The sequence below is a fragment of the Podarcis vaucheri genome (genome assembly GCF_965113315.1).
Source record: "Podarcis vaucheri genome assembly, chromosome: 7".
Taxonomy (NCBI): Eukaryota; Metazoa; Chordata; class Lepidosauria; order Squamata; family Lacertidae; genus Podarcis; species Podarcis vaucheri.
Window position 1 is genome coordinate 75893972 of NC_138765.1, and position 14674 is coordinate 75908645.

Sequence of the window (14674 nt, forward strand, 5' to 3'; positions counted from 1 at the left end):
CCCCTCCATCCCAAATCAGGGGGCTGCTCTGTGGGCTCAGTGAGGATGTGTTTAGTAGACCCTGGGAGCAGGCTTTAAAATAAGGCTGCCGGCTGTTGCTGTGACTCCAATGCCCATCATCCCCAACCAACATGGCCAGTGGTCAGGGATGATGGGAACTGTAGTCTCAACAGCAATCAGAGGCCAACAGTTTCCCCTGTCAGTGTTGAGGTCAGAGATATGAGTGCCTAATAGCTGTGTCCAGCTAAGTTCTACTCAGAACAGGTCCATTGAAATGAATGGACCTGGGTTAGTCATGTCCATTAACTTCTATTTTGAGTAGATCTAGCTTTGGAGCCAACTCTATGGGAGCAAAGAGTGCAGCCTCATTTTCCGAGGTGATTTTTGGATGTCAGGAGATGGTGCCTCCATCATACCCGGCTCATTGGCTTCCCAGAGATAATCCAATTTATAGGGATGGGTGAGCTTGTCGATTTTGATTTTGCCCATTTTTGTTTCTCCCAGGTTCTCATTTTTCCAACCTTTAGTTCAGTTCTTCACATTTTTCACATCCGTGTGGGATTATTACTTTTTAAGAAAATGGTCTGCATCTTAGTATATGTTTCTACCTTGTGTGCGCTTTTTTATTTTTGCATGTAATTTCCCCTAACATACACACTTTTGCAAGCAGTTTTCTGCGATAAAATACATTTATAAACAAACCCTACTTTCTACTAACTTTTGCATTTTTCATGCACATTCCCTCCCCACAGCATCCGCATTTTCAAACACACTCCTTGGGTGAAGAACCGCATTGCAGAATTTGTAAAAGCCCTTCTTCCAAAGGATGGCTGCGTTCTTTGTTTGCGGGTTGTTTCAGAAAATGAAAACTGAATGCGCCTTCATATAGCTCAGTTGGTTAGAGCATGGTGCTGGCAGTGCCAAGGTTGCAGGTTCACTCCCCCGTTAGGGCTGCAAATTCCTGCTTTGCAGACCCTGGCCTGATCCAGATGATACTCAGGGTCCCTTCTAACTCTATGAGAAAATGCAAACCGAACTAAACTTATCCCCTTAATCCGAATGGTTCTCTGCAATCAGGCAACTTGGCCTGATCCTACAAAACTGTGATCGTACCCACCTTCTAATTCTGTAGGAGCAGAAAGCACTGTGAGTTGCATCTGCTGTTAGGCTTCCTTAGGTCTAACTCTGAATACAGTTTAGTTAGCTCCAAAGCTTGTGTGATTCTCATCCAACGCACCTTGTTTTCAAGATGCATGCCCCTTCTCCAGGGATCTGAGTGGCTAGGCTGCCTTTGTGGCCTTCTCTCTCTTTAAGTGTAGAGATGAAGCGAAATGTGGTTAAGGATTGGCGGGGAGAGAGGATCCGATGGAGGTTTAGAAAAGTGTACAAAGACCAGAAAAATGAGAAACTCTCTCCCTTCTCCCCTTGGAGAAGCAGGTTGGCGGTAGCGTTCAGGACAGACAAAAAGCCTTTCATGCGATTGCCGCAACACATAGTTAACCTGCGGAACTCACTGCCACAGGAGGCAGTGATTGCCACCAACATTGAATGGCTTTGAAAGAGAATTAGGGCAAATTCCTGGATGATAAGGCGATCAGTGGCTACTAGCCATGAAGGCTACGGTCTACCTCCTCTGTCAGAAACAGTATGCCTCTGAATTGTGGTTGGTGGGAATCACAAGAGGGGAGAGTTGCTCTTGCGCTCAGGTCCTGCTTGCATGCTTCCCATTGGGGCATCTGGTGGGCCGCTGTGAGAACAGGATGCTGGGCTAGGTGGGCGCCACTGGCCTGATCCAGCACCGCTCTTCTTCATTAAGCTTGTGTGGTCATGCTCAGTCGCTTGGGCAACAGGGGCCTCTTGTTTCTACCATGCCTCGGCCCAGTATGCCTGAAGGAGCGTCTCCACCCCCATCATTCTGCCCGGACACTGAGGTCCAGTGCCAAGGGCCTTCTGGTGGTTCCCTCACAGCTAGAAGCCAAGTTACAGGGAACCAGGCAGAGGGCCTTCTTGGTAGTGGCGCCCACCCCGTGGAATGCCCTCCCATCAGATGTCAAGGAAGTAAACAACTATCTGACTTTTAGAAGACATCTGAAGGCAGCCCTGTTCAGGGAAGTTTTTAATGTGTGGCATTTGAATGTACTTTTAATCTTTGTTGGAAGCCACCCAGATGGGCAGGGTACAAATTACAGTGGTGCCTCGCAAGACGGAATTAATTCGTTCCGCGAGTTTTTTCACCTTGCGATTTTTTCGTCTTGCGAAGCACGGTTTTGGAAAAGTTTTGGAAAAGCTTCAAAAATCACCAAAGTCTTCAAAAACCTCAAAAAAGGCTACCACACCGCGTGCTATGAGTTGCTCCTCGAAGTCAAGTCGCAACTGTATTAACGGTGTTAAGAAAAAGGAAACAAACTTGCAAGACATTTCCGTCTTGCAAAGCAAGCCCATAGGGAAATTCGTCTTGCGAAGCAACTCAAAAAACCAAAAACCCTTTCGTCTTGCGAGTTTTCCGTCTTGCAAGGCATTCGTCTTGCGAGGTACCACTGTATTATTATGATTATTATTATGATTATTAGTTTCCCAAAAGCATCTGTTGCAAAACAGGGATGTTGAGTTTGTTAGGCTTTCTTGCAACCTGTCATGTTTTCTCCCTTGTACTCCTACACAAGGTTTGCCTCTGCACCATATCAGCCTCACAACAACCCTGCGAGGTGGGATAGGCGGAGAGGGAGAGAGGCATGCCGCAGGTCACCCAGTGAGCCTCATGTCTGGATTTGAACCTGGTCCGCATCTGACACTCTGACCCTGTCATGTTTCCTGTTTACTGCTCTATTTGAGCAAAGGCAGTTTTTATATTGGGGATGTAGGAAGCTTCCTTATAACGCCTTGGAATATTCGCCCTGTTTCGCTCAGTATTCCCTGCTTGGATCAGTGATGGTTGGTGCCCTTTGGGGCTGATGGGACAGAAGCCAGGGAGCCCAACAGTAGGTGGCGCCAGAGCCAATGGCAGGCAGCGTCAGGTCATTCTAGATTCATCCCAATCCTCCTCCTTCCTGCAGAGTTCTACTAAGGAGGAGGAAGCTGGCAGCCTAAGCCTCCCCGTGCACTGGATGGCCGTGAAAAGGCAGGCAGGTGGCGGCAGGCCGAGGGCAGACTGAAGTTGGTGGGCAGTGCCCCATCTGCACCAAGGAACCAGCTTCCACTACAACTCCCATCCTCCCGGCTGTCAGTTTAGCAACATCTGGAGGGCCAAAGTCTGCCCACATCTGGTCTACGTAGCCTGCCACCATCAGCTCCGACAGACTCTCCAGAGTAGGGCTGGGCGTTACAGCACTATATCACTGAAAACCGGTTTGAAGTCCATATCGTGATATTGGTTTCATAATTTCTGACCTGGCAATATATCGCGAATCGTAATGTGTGTGTACTATGCAGAAATCACAACGCAGGGGAAACTGTGAAGCCAGCCAATGCCTCTGCATAGCTCCATCCTTGTTTCAGACATCATGATATATATTGATGCATCGCGACGTTTAGCTGGCAATATATCGGGTTTTTGAAAACCTGATATTGCCCAGCCCTACTCCAGGGTATCGACCAGGGAAGGGTCTGTCTCCCTTCACTTGTTACTGGAGAGGCCAAGGATTGAACCCAGGACTGTCTGCTTAACTCAGTGGCTCGAGCACCTGCAGGTTCAATCCTCACTGGCATCTTCAGGTAGGGCTGGGAGAGACTCCCTGCCTGAAACCCTAGGGATTTGCTGCCAGTCAGTGTAGGCACCATTGAGCTGGATGGACCAATGGCCTCATTCAATATAAAGCAGCTCCCTCTGTTCCTATATCTTAAGAGAAGGCCTGCACTGGCATCTCCAGGGAGGGCTGCCTGAAACCCTGGGGAGCTGCTGCCTGTCCATGTAGACAACTGATATGACAATGGAATAGACAATTGAGTGAGATGGACCAATGCCCTAAGGCGCCAAAAACAGGTTCTCTAACCACTGGGCAGTGACGCGGGTGGCGCTGTAGGTTAAACTACAGAGCCTAGGACTTGCCAATCAGAAGTTCGGTGGTTCGAATCCCTGCGACGGGGTGAGCTCCTGTTGCTCGGTCCCTGCTCCTGCCAACCTAGCAGTTCGAAAGCACGTCAAAGTGCAAGTAGATAAATAGGTACCACTCCGGCGGGAAGGTAAACGGTGTTTCTGTGCGCTGCTCTGGTTCACCAGAAGCGGCTTAGTCATGCTGGCCACATGACCCGGAAGCTGTACGCCGGCTCCCTTGGCCAATAAAGCGAGATGAGCGCCGCAACCCCAGAGTCGCCCACGACTGGACCTAATGGTCAGGGCTCCCTTTACCTTTTTAACCGCTGGGCAACATTGCTGCAGGAGGAGCCTCTGCACCTTCTGTTGCCACTATTGCAACGGAAGCCGCAGCCTGACTTCACAGCACCCTGGAGCCGGCCACGCAGAGGCGTCTGCCACTCAACAGTGAGGGCTGCGGCCCCGGGAACCATCTGGGGCTTGCCTTGCCTGCAGGCAGCGGGCGGCGCAATGGGTAATCTGTGGCGCCAAGGGGCGTGACCGCCAAGATGCAACACTTAATACCCCTTATAGACGCTTTGTTCCTCTTCAGGCTTAAGAAATATATACACACACACTCTCATACGCACACACTGGGAAGTGTCATTCCCGTAATCTGTGGATGTCTGTGCAGGGGCTTAGCAGCCGGCAATTTAGCCCATTGTGGTTAATTAGCTAATAGGAGCTAATTACCCTCTTGCGGGTGGGGAAAAGGAGAGAGATTTACCCTCCAGACAAGAGCTCAGAGACAATTGCTTCTCCTATATCTGGGCAATTAGGAGTGCGCGCCAATTAGTTGGGAAAGACTCTTGCTTGATGGCACGGCGAACGCGGCCCTTTATTTAGTCTGAATCCGCCGGTTCGGTTTTCTGGTTTTTGTCTGAGCTGTTGGGTTTCCTGGAAGGGAGCTTGTTTGTCAAGGAAGAGGCTCTGTGGTCGTGGGTGGGGGAGATGTGCTGGCTGGCTGCTCCGCAGGCCCAGGCACAATCTCTTTTTGGAAAGGTGGCCTGCCTTGTATCGAGTGCAGTGTTTTGGCTGAGATCTATGGGTGGGGACCCTAGAACTCTCAAGATCTTCTTGGTCTCCATCAGCCCAAGCCAGCATGGCCAATGGAGCAGTAGTTGAACCATATTTTTGTACTCCAGCTCTCCTCAGCCTTAGTCCACCTGGCTACCGGCCCAAAGGGTGATGGGAGTTGGAGTCCCACCACATCTGCAGAGCATCGGGTTCCCTGGTGCCTGATGTAGGCAGGGAAGCGTTCCATTGCCTTGTCTCTGTGGGATCTGACCTGTGGTGGACCTTTTAACTCGCACATGGTCTAATGCTGCTGTTGAGTGATTATTGATTAGCAAGTGGTGGCCTCACCTTCATTTGAGGTTTTTAAGCAGAGGCTGGATGGCCTCCTACCGGCGATTATTCATCAGCGATTCCCTAGATGACCCTCCCAGTCCCTTCCAACTCTACAATTCCATGATTTTATGATTCTACGTGAGTGGGAGTTTGTGTGTGTGTGATCCCAGAACGTATTGGCCTGAAATAGTGCCCAAATGACCTAGATCCATTATATTCAGTGGTCCAGGAGATCTTTCCAACATTGTAGGGCCTTAGCTTAATAGCTGAGCACATGCTTTGCATGCAGAAGGTCCCAGTTTGACCCCTGACAACTCCAAGTAGGGCTGGGAACACCCGCCGCCTAATACCCAGGAATGCTGCTGCCAGTTTACACAATACTGAACTAGCTGGACTAAAGACTCTTCAGTAGACACCACTCCTCAAGATGGAACAATGGGCTGACTCTGCCTAAGCCAGATCCCTATGGTCCCATGTCCCAAGGGAAGGGCCAATATCTCCATGTTAGATCTCCTGCTCCTGGGGAACTGCTGCTGGTCAGATGGTGAACCTGTGGTCCTCCACATGTTGCTGGACTCAGCCACTGGCCAACCGTCTGGAATGATGGGAAGTTGTAGTTTAACCATGTTGTAAGACTCTAGCTCCCTTCAGCCTCAGCCAGGGATGATGGGAGTTGTAGTCCAACAACATCTGAAGGGCCAATCATTACCTACACCTGGATTAGATGACCAGCCGTGATGGTGGCCATGTAGCCTGCTTTACAGAGGAGACTCCTCTATTTGAAGGGTTGCCTGGCAGAAGTCTAGTTCAAAGATAAAGGATACTAATAAGAGAGAGCCACCCAGATCCTAGATGGCCAAACTGAGCAGTCACACCCCTTACCTGCTCACAGCCTCCCCCACGACGGTTGCATTTTCTGTTGAAAACTATAGCAGCGATTTCTAAATTTGCACCTATGTATATGACAGAGTGTGTGCTGCGGACACAAATCTGCGTTCCTTTTCGTTGCTGCGTTCCCTCTTTCTCTGGCGATGAAACAAAGGTTGTCCAACTTGCACACCCAACTTTGCGATTCTCTGAACTTGGCCTCTCTCAGCCGCACTTTTCCTGGGCTGTAGAATGGATGGATTTCAGAAGGTTCTTGTGTGGATCGGAGAGAGCTGGAAGACACAGTGGGCTGTCAGCTCATCCCCTTGTGGTAGTTGATGTGCTAGATGGAATTATATATATTTTTGAAAAGTCTGTTCGACAAATGCGTGGAAGGGTATGTTTGTATTCTAAGCTTCAGAAGAGCCCTGTTAGATGAGATCTGTTAGATCTCAACTGCCAATGGGCCTGGAGGCTTGAATCCTATCTACAAACAGCAAAATCATTCCCCAAGTGTCAGCATTTTTATAGAGCCCAAGCCCTGCAGAATTCGCACACAGGACGGAGGCAGCAACAGATTAGTGGTTCGTGGAAGTTTATGTAAATTAAGTGGGGGAACAGACCCCAAAACAACCCAGTGAGGACTGAGCATGCCCAGAGGCCATGACTAATTGCCTAGTTGCTTGGAACCCTTAACAGGAGCATTCCACGCTGCAAGACTTTGTTGCAGACTCCATTTTTAATTATCATGGCCAATAGTCTGCAACATATCTATCCTTCATCTATCTTTGAGCCATTGCTATTATCCCATGGCAAAGAATCACATTGTCAGTGCATTATAATTTGCACATTATGAACAGGATGCAACCTAAGACGTATCAGTCTAAACATCAAAGAGAGAGGTCTGTGTAGAGATCAAGGTAGAAGGAGCAGGGAGCAGTGTCCCATTATTATTATTATTACTTTTCCCAGACTGGGACTCAAGGCGGCTTACAAAAATTAAGGCAACACTGATAAAATACAGAAAACTAAAATCCAATAGCTAAGAAGTAATTAAACCATGATAGAATTAAAACAATATAAAAACCAATCTATTAAAATGCAGATGGCAAAAACAGTGCAGCACTCTTAAAAGCCCTTTCCTTTAAAGCAGTCAGCTCCCCAAGGCCTGCTGGAATACAACAGCCTTCACCTTCACTGGTGGAAGGACAACAAGGAGGGAGCCAGTCTAGCTTCTCTAGGGAGGGAGTTCCAGAGTCTGGGAGCCACCACTAAGAAGCCCCTCTCCTGCATCCCCATCGTACCTTGGAAGGTGGCAGGACCAAGAGAAGGCTCTGTCCCAAGGATCTCTGAGCTTGGGCAGGTGTGCAGGGGAGAATAAAGGTAAAGGGACCCCTGACTATTAGGCCGACTCTGGGATTGCGACGCTCACCTCACTTTATTGGCCGAGGGAGCCGGTGTACAGCTTCTGAGTCATGTGGCTAGCATGACTGAGCCGCTTCTGGCGAACCAGAGCAGCACATGGAAACACCATTTACCTTCCCACCAGAGCGGTACCTATTTATCTACTTGCACTTTGTGCTTTTGAACTGCTAGGTTGGCAGGAGCAGGGACCGAGCAATGGGAGCTCACCCCGTTGCGGGGATTCGAACCGCCGACCTTCTTATCGGCAAGTCCTAGGCTCTGTGGTTTAACCCACAGCGCCACCCGTGTCCCATAGCCAGTTGTAACCAGGGAGTCGTGGGCTTCCTATGACCAACCCCAATCAACCGTCTGACTGCAGCTCTTTGGACCTTCTGAAGTTTCTGAGCACGTCTCCAAGGCAGCCCCTCTGTGCGCGGCAATCTGTTCAATCTACTGGACCAGCCCCTGCTGTGGCTGTGGGTCCACCCCCCCCCCCCCCGCTTTGGCTTCTTGTTCGCCACGGTGGCTCAGCCACCCCATCTCGGCTGCAGGCATCTCCCTTCAGCTGCCGGAGCCTGCCTTTGCCAAGACGAACAGAGCGCGGCTTACACGCTCATTCTCGGGATTGCTCATGCATGCCATAGTAATTAAATAATAATACCACAAGGACAGAACATTCATTTTAGCTGTCAGTCACTCCGGCTGGCGGTGGGGAAAGCAGGGAGCGCCCGGCCTGCCTCTCTCTGAGAGGGATTTGTAACTCAAGGAAGCCAGCGGCGGTGGCCAGGCCTGCGTGGCTTCTCTTTGCGGCTGGTGCGAGGCGGCTGCAGAAGAGAGCCGTCGGGACTGCTCTCTGGCATGAGGCTCTGTTTGCAGCCTTTCCCACGCTCCTGCGATCGCAGAGCGCAGCCCGAAAGCTCATCAGGAAAAGTTATATTATTATTACAGTGGTACCTCGGGTTACATATGCTTCAGGTTACACACGCTTCAGGTTACAGACTCCCCTAACCCAGAAATAGTACTTTGGGTTAAGAACTTTGCTTCAGAATGAGAACAGAAATCAGGTTCCAGCGGCACGGCGGCAGCAGGAAGCCCCATTAGCTAAAGTGGTGCTTCAGGTTAAGAACAGTTTCAGGTTAAGAACGGACCTCCGGAACAAATCAAGTTCTTAACCCGAGGTACCACTGTACTATTATTTTGGTGGTGCTCTTTGTACAAATTTGCAGATAAAAAGGTAAAGGGACCCCTGACCATTAGGTTCAGTCATGGCCGACTCTGGGGTTGCGACGCTCATCTCGCTTTAGTGGTAGAGGGAGCCGGCGTACAGCTTCTGGGTCATGTGGCCAACATGACTAAGCTTCTTCTGGTGAACCAGAGCAGCGCACGGAAACGGAGTGGTACCTATTTATCTACTTGCACTTGACATGCTTTCGAACTGCTAGGTTGGCAGGAGCTGGAACCGAGCAACAGGAGCTCACCCCGTCGCGGGGATTCGAACCGCCGACCTTCTGATCAGCAAGCCCTAGGTTCAGTGGCATAAGAAGCTGTCTTGTGCATTGCAGGGGCCGGAATAAGTCAATATGAGGGAAGGTTGGGACATTTTGCATTGCAGAGCGTTGGACCAGATGACCAAATGATTGAGGCGTGTAATTTACAGTGCATTTACAGTGTGGAGAAAGTGAACAGGGGAATCTTTTTTCCTCCCTCTCTCATAATGCCAGAACTCGTGGACATCCAGTGAAGCCGAATATTGAACGATTCAGGATAGATAAAACGTGATCCAGCCGCAGGGCTCCTCTTTATGTCCTGATGAGAGAGATGGACTTTGCAGCCATACTGCAATCTGTCGAACACCTCCCGATTCAAAGATAGTCTATGATGGAAAGTGGGGAGGAGTATATTGTTGTTCAATGAACACAACCCCAAAGTCCTCCAGTAGAAAAGCAGAGCCAGAAACATGGCTTTGAGCAGTGCCATTTTCAAGAAAAAAGAGGTGCCATTGTTCTCTTATCATGGCAATGGCGCCCAGCTGAGAGGTGCCAGAATTGAGTTCCCATGAGTTCCAGCCAGAAGTGCCAACTTGAATAAAATATTGTGGGAGGGAGGTAAGCCCCCACACTGCATAATCAATCACATGACGCAGTGCATGCACACCATTTGAATGGCAGTGCCCATCAACTTTGGGGGGTGGCCCCCTCGGCCCCTACGAGTTGGCTCCTATGGTTCAGACTGAAAAAAAGTCCTGCCTTTGAGTGACGGTGGGGAACCTCAGGTCTGGGGGTCAGATGTAGCCCTCTGGGGTTCTTATCTGGCTCCTGGATCTCTCCACGGACCACACCCCTCACCAGCCCTGCTTTGCAACCTCCTTGAGTGTTTTTGCCTGGCTGGAATCATGCCTTTTTGCTTGCCTGGATGGAGGAGAGACAGGGCTGTGCCACTGTGTGTGGAAACTGTCCTACTGAATGAAGGTAAAATTTGCATTCTGGGCCCCGCCCACATTCGTCTCTTGGCCCCACCCACCCTTGCCATGTGTCCCTGGGTAGGTCACCCAGAAGCCTCTGGTTTTGAGGCCAGGCCTTTGGTGGGAGAGCAAATGGCGAACTTGAAATCTGAGAGTTCACGCAAGGCTCAGAGAAACCCAAGGATTTGCGGAAGAAGGGTGGTGGGGGAGCTCTGAGGAGGGAGACTCCCTCCCCTTATAAAAAAGCAGTATTGGATCAATCATGTTCAAGTGGGCACAGAGTGCTGACTATCAGGGGGGTTAAAACGAAAAACTAGGGCAGGGACGGAACGGGGTGTCCAGGGAAACGATGCAGAGCTGGCCATCGGAAAACCTGAACATGGCAACATTTTCCCTGGAGCCTCTACCTGTGCCCTCTTGAATTTTTGTGGGTGCGTTCGAGGCAGGAGAAGTTGCTCAAGAAGCATTCCTCCCGCGCGCACCCCCTCCCAAGAAGTTTGTTTCATCGGCAGCAATTTGGGATCCCGTAAAACACTTGATTCCTGATCCCATTCTTGGGATGTCTGCTTGACCCGAGGGCGTGCTTGACAGATCTAACATTGACACTAATTACTCAATTACCATGGAATGCGTAAAGGCTCTGCTGGAAATGACTCAGGCAGCCCCTTCCTTTGGCTCGCAAGGCAGACAGCTGCTATTCCGCAAGCCCCCACCTGGGGCAAGAGAGGAGGGTGCTGAGTGAGATAGGGCTCTCCAATGGGTAGCTCTTGGGCCTGATCTGGCCCCAGGGGTTGCTAGGACATATGCTATGTAGCTGTGAAAAAAGGGCAGGGGGGAACCTGACACTTTCAACCAGTGGTGGCTGGTGCCTGCTGGGATTGGTAGGGTTCCCTCCTCCTTGCTGAGTTCTACAAGGGCAACACTGAGGCTAAGGAGGAGGAACCTGGCAGCCAGAGCTACCTTCCTGCCTGCTCTTCTCTTGGCCATTAGGAGACCATGCAAACTGCAGCATGACGACAACCTTACCTTTTTATGTATATAGGAAGATAATAATAATAATAATAATAATAATAATAATAATAATAGGTGGTATCCAACTGAGTCTTATACAGAGTAAGCCAGTCTAAATTAATGTACATAAGTTACTCATGCCCATTCCATTTATTTCAATGGATCTACTCTGAGTAGGACTAACACTGGATGTAGCATAATAATAAATAAATAAGACAAGGGACAGGCAGCTGATAGAAAACTCTTAGAAAGGGATTTTCTGATTCAGCTTCTAAATAGTAAGCTGATACTGAACTGAGCCCTTTGCTGAGTGGAGGGGACCCTCAGAGGAACTCTCTAAGTTTTCCCAACCATCCGGTAATTCTGGTTTGGGTGTCTCTGATTTCCTGATTTATTTTTTTCCTTTCTTTTTGCCAACACCCTAATCTGAGAGGGATCCACCCCCCCATCCAAGCCCCCTCCCTTAGATAAATCCCGACGTGTGCCAATATGCATTCTTGTTTTCAAATTTTGATACATTCTTCCCAGCATCCTCTCCCCACCCCCCTTGCTTTCATTAACAAGCCCCAGATTCCAAGAGGTGATTCATTAAAGCTCCTGAGCTGACAGTTCATTCATTGGAGGGGCTCGTGACTCCTGGGCTTGTCTTCTTCTTCTCCCTGTTGATGATGGAACTTTGGCAAGGGAAGGGCCTGTGAATTGGCTGGGGAGGCAGTCACTCCCAGATTCCATTTTTGACAGGCGATTGGTGGCAGTGGGCAGATGCTCTGCCACCAAGCTACGGACCTTTTCTTACTAGGAACAGAGGAAGCTGACTTACGCCATGACAGCTTTGCTCTTCTTCCACAATTGGAGGCAGGATTGCTTCTGAAAACCAGTTGCTGGAAGACTCAGGAGGGCAGAGTTCTTTTGTGCTCGGGTCCTCCCTGAGGGTTTCCATATATATATACACACACACACACACACACACACACACACAGTGGTACCTCGGGTTACATATGCTTCAGGTTACACACTCCGCTAACCCAGAAAAATAGTGCTTCAGGTTAAGAACTTTGCTTCAGGATAAGAACAGAAATCGGGCTCCAGCGGCACGGCGGCAGCAAGAGGCCCCATTAGCTAAAGTGGTGCTTCAGGTTAAGAACAGTTTCAGGTTAAGAACAGACCTCCGGAACGAATTAAATACTTAACCCGAGGTACCACTGTATACACACACACACACACATCATTTTCAACATTATAAAACATACTTTTATATCTTATACAGTTTTTTTGACTTCCATCAATCACATCTGAAAATTTTCTAATCTTTTCCACTTAATTTACATTTCTTACTTTCACCGTTGCTTTTAAATATCATAACTAATGTCTCTCTTCTTTATCTTCTTTGCAATATTTCATATATTCCTCCTTACCAAACTTCTTGTAGTCCTACTAGCATAATTTGTTGATTACAGTTGCTCTTCGAATAGTTCGTATATTTATTCCAATCTTCCGTGAATCTCTGGTCCCGCAGGTTTCGAATCCTTCCTGTCATCTTATCCAATTCTGCGTAGTCCATTAACTTTGTCTGCCATTCTTCTTTCGTTGGGATTTCTTCTTGCTTCCATTTCTGAGCCAACAATACTCTTGCCGCTGTTGTTGCATATAAAAACAGTTTAATGTCCTGTCTATTAATGTCCTCACTTACCTGCCTGAGGGTTTCCTAGAGGCATCTGGTCGGCCACTGTGAGAACAGGATGCTGGAGTAGATGGGTGTTGGGCCTGATCCAGCAGGGCTCCTTTTATGTTCCTACGTAAGTCACGTCATTGATCCTCCCAGCTTAATGTCATCTACACCAGCTGGTCTTCAGCAGGCCCAGACCCAAGGCCCGCCTCTGACACATGACCTATAATAACATGGGATCTGTTTTCACATTTCCACTTTTGATTTATACTTAACTAGCCGGGGTGATTTGATTTATACTTAACTAGGGACGCGGGTGGCACTGTGGGTTAAACCACAGAGCCTAGGACTTGCCGATCAAAAGGTCAGTGGATCGAATTCCCGCGACGGGCTGAATCCCCGTTGCTCGGTCCCTGCTCCTGCCAACCTAGCAGTTCGAAAGCACGCCAAAGTGCAAGTAGATAAATAGGTACCGCTCCGGCGGGAAGGTAAACGGCATTTCTGTGTGCTACTCTGGTTCGCCAGAAACGGCTCAGTCATGCTGGCCACATGACCCGGAAGCTGTACGCCGGCTCCCTCGGCCAATAAAGCAAGATGAGCGCCGCAACCCCAGAGTCGGCCACGACTGGACCTAATGGTCAGGGGTCCCTTTACCTTTACCTAGCGGGGAATGCCCAGGAATTTGTAGTGAAACCAATGCATACTGTGATTTATTTAAAGGGGTAGTGTCATTTGTGAGTTTGTGGTCGCACCGGAAACTGGGTAAAGTCACGCCAAAGTCATATTTCAGTCTACCATCTCTATTCAGAATGGCACTTGGCACCCAAATGTTGATGAAGAGCACTCTCCCCATCTCAGGAATCCTTGTGCCAAGCTTGGTGACACTATCTTGAGATAGTCGGCCACGACTGGACCTAATGGTCAGGGGTCCCTTTACCTTTACCTTTACCTTTAATGGATGCTGTAAGTTGAAGCCTGCACTGCAGATCTTGCAGTGAATGGTTGGATTAGGTGACCAGAAAGTTCTCTTTATGATCACACACTCGTAAGGGAACCAACAGAATTACCTGCCTTTATTGTTAGGCGCCCATTGCTTCCTTGCAGGGCTTGTTGCTATCTTCCAATCAGAATGCTTGGCCTCAGTGCCCTCTAGCTGTGAAATGGGATTTTTTTTTAATGCTTTAAAACACAAGTAAAGCATTTGAAAGCAGGAGCAGGAGGAAATGCTTCCCTGTGCATATCTTCTAAGGGCAAAAATAAAATCTGCTTCTAATTCTAGTTAAAGTGGAAAAGAAGTCTGGACAATAGCGCCTTGGTATTAATAGCAGGGGTGGACAGAAAGTAGATCTACTGGATCTCAATGGTATGATTTCTGACTCCCTATTATTTAGCAATATTAGCTACAATGAAGGACTTCAGTTCTATGCACAAGTACTTGCCTAATCTAGGAGCAAGGTGTATGTAACGTTGAGCCCCGGTGTTCCCCAGCTGTAAAATGGGCCTTAATGTTGAAGTGTGCAGGCATAGCTTGCTGTTTCTTAAAATTGTGAGGTCTTTAAAATAATATATCTCCCATGGCTAAGGCTTCTGCTTTTGTTTTTTCTCAGCCTTAGCATTTATCCCCACCCCCAATTTTAAAAATATTTTTTCCTCCTCAAGCATAGATGTGGCAGTTAATTTAGGTTTATGGAAAATGCAAGACAACCATTCTGAGATCTGAATTTCTGAACTGCAAAATTTGATTTTCAACTTTGGAAATCCTCATGGGGAAACTGAAGTATTTTCAGCCCAAAAGTCAACCCTCAATGCCAAATTGAGAGGGGGGGAGCTTCCAGGTATTAATAAA

General features: G+C 48.7%; 1 protein-coding gene and 1 long non-coding RNA gene across 5 annotated transcripts in view; one reads left to right on the forward strand and one right to left on the reverse strand.

Moving 5' to 3' along the window:
- LOC309536595 overlaps positions 1 to 2542 on the reverse strand; it is a 157374-nt gene extending 154832 nt beyond the window's left edge. Inside the window, exon 1 of the long non-coding RNA XR_014221659.1 lies at positions 2236 to 2542. This is a non-coding gene — a long non-coding RNA (uncharacterized lncRNA). The remainder of the gene's footprint in view (positions 1 to 2235) is intronic.
- The window catches only part of C1QTNF12 (C1q and TNF related 12), a 37082-nt gene that overhangs the window by 1733 nt on the left and 20675 nt on the right, over positions 1 to 14674 (forward strand). The window contains exon 1 of one of the 4 annotated variants that reach the window (XM_082230460.1): positions 3078 to 3711. The exons of 2 other annotated variants lie outside the window; for them this stretch is intronic. The gene's annotated coding sequence lies outside the window, so the exon portion shown is untranslated. Of the gene's footprint in view, positions 1 to 3077; positions 3712 to 9434; positions 9576 to 14674 lie in introns of those variants that run through there. One more of the 4 variants, XM_082230461.1, reaches the window with a different exon arrangement.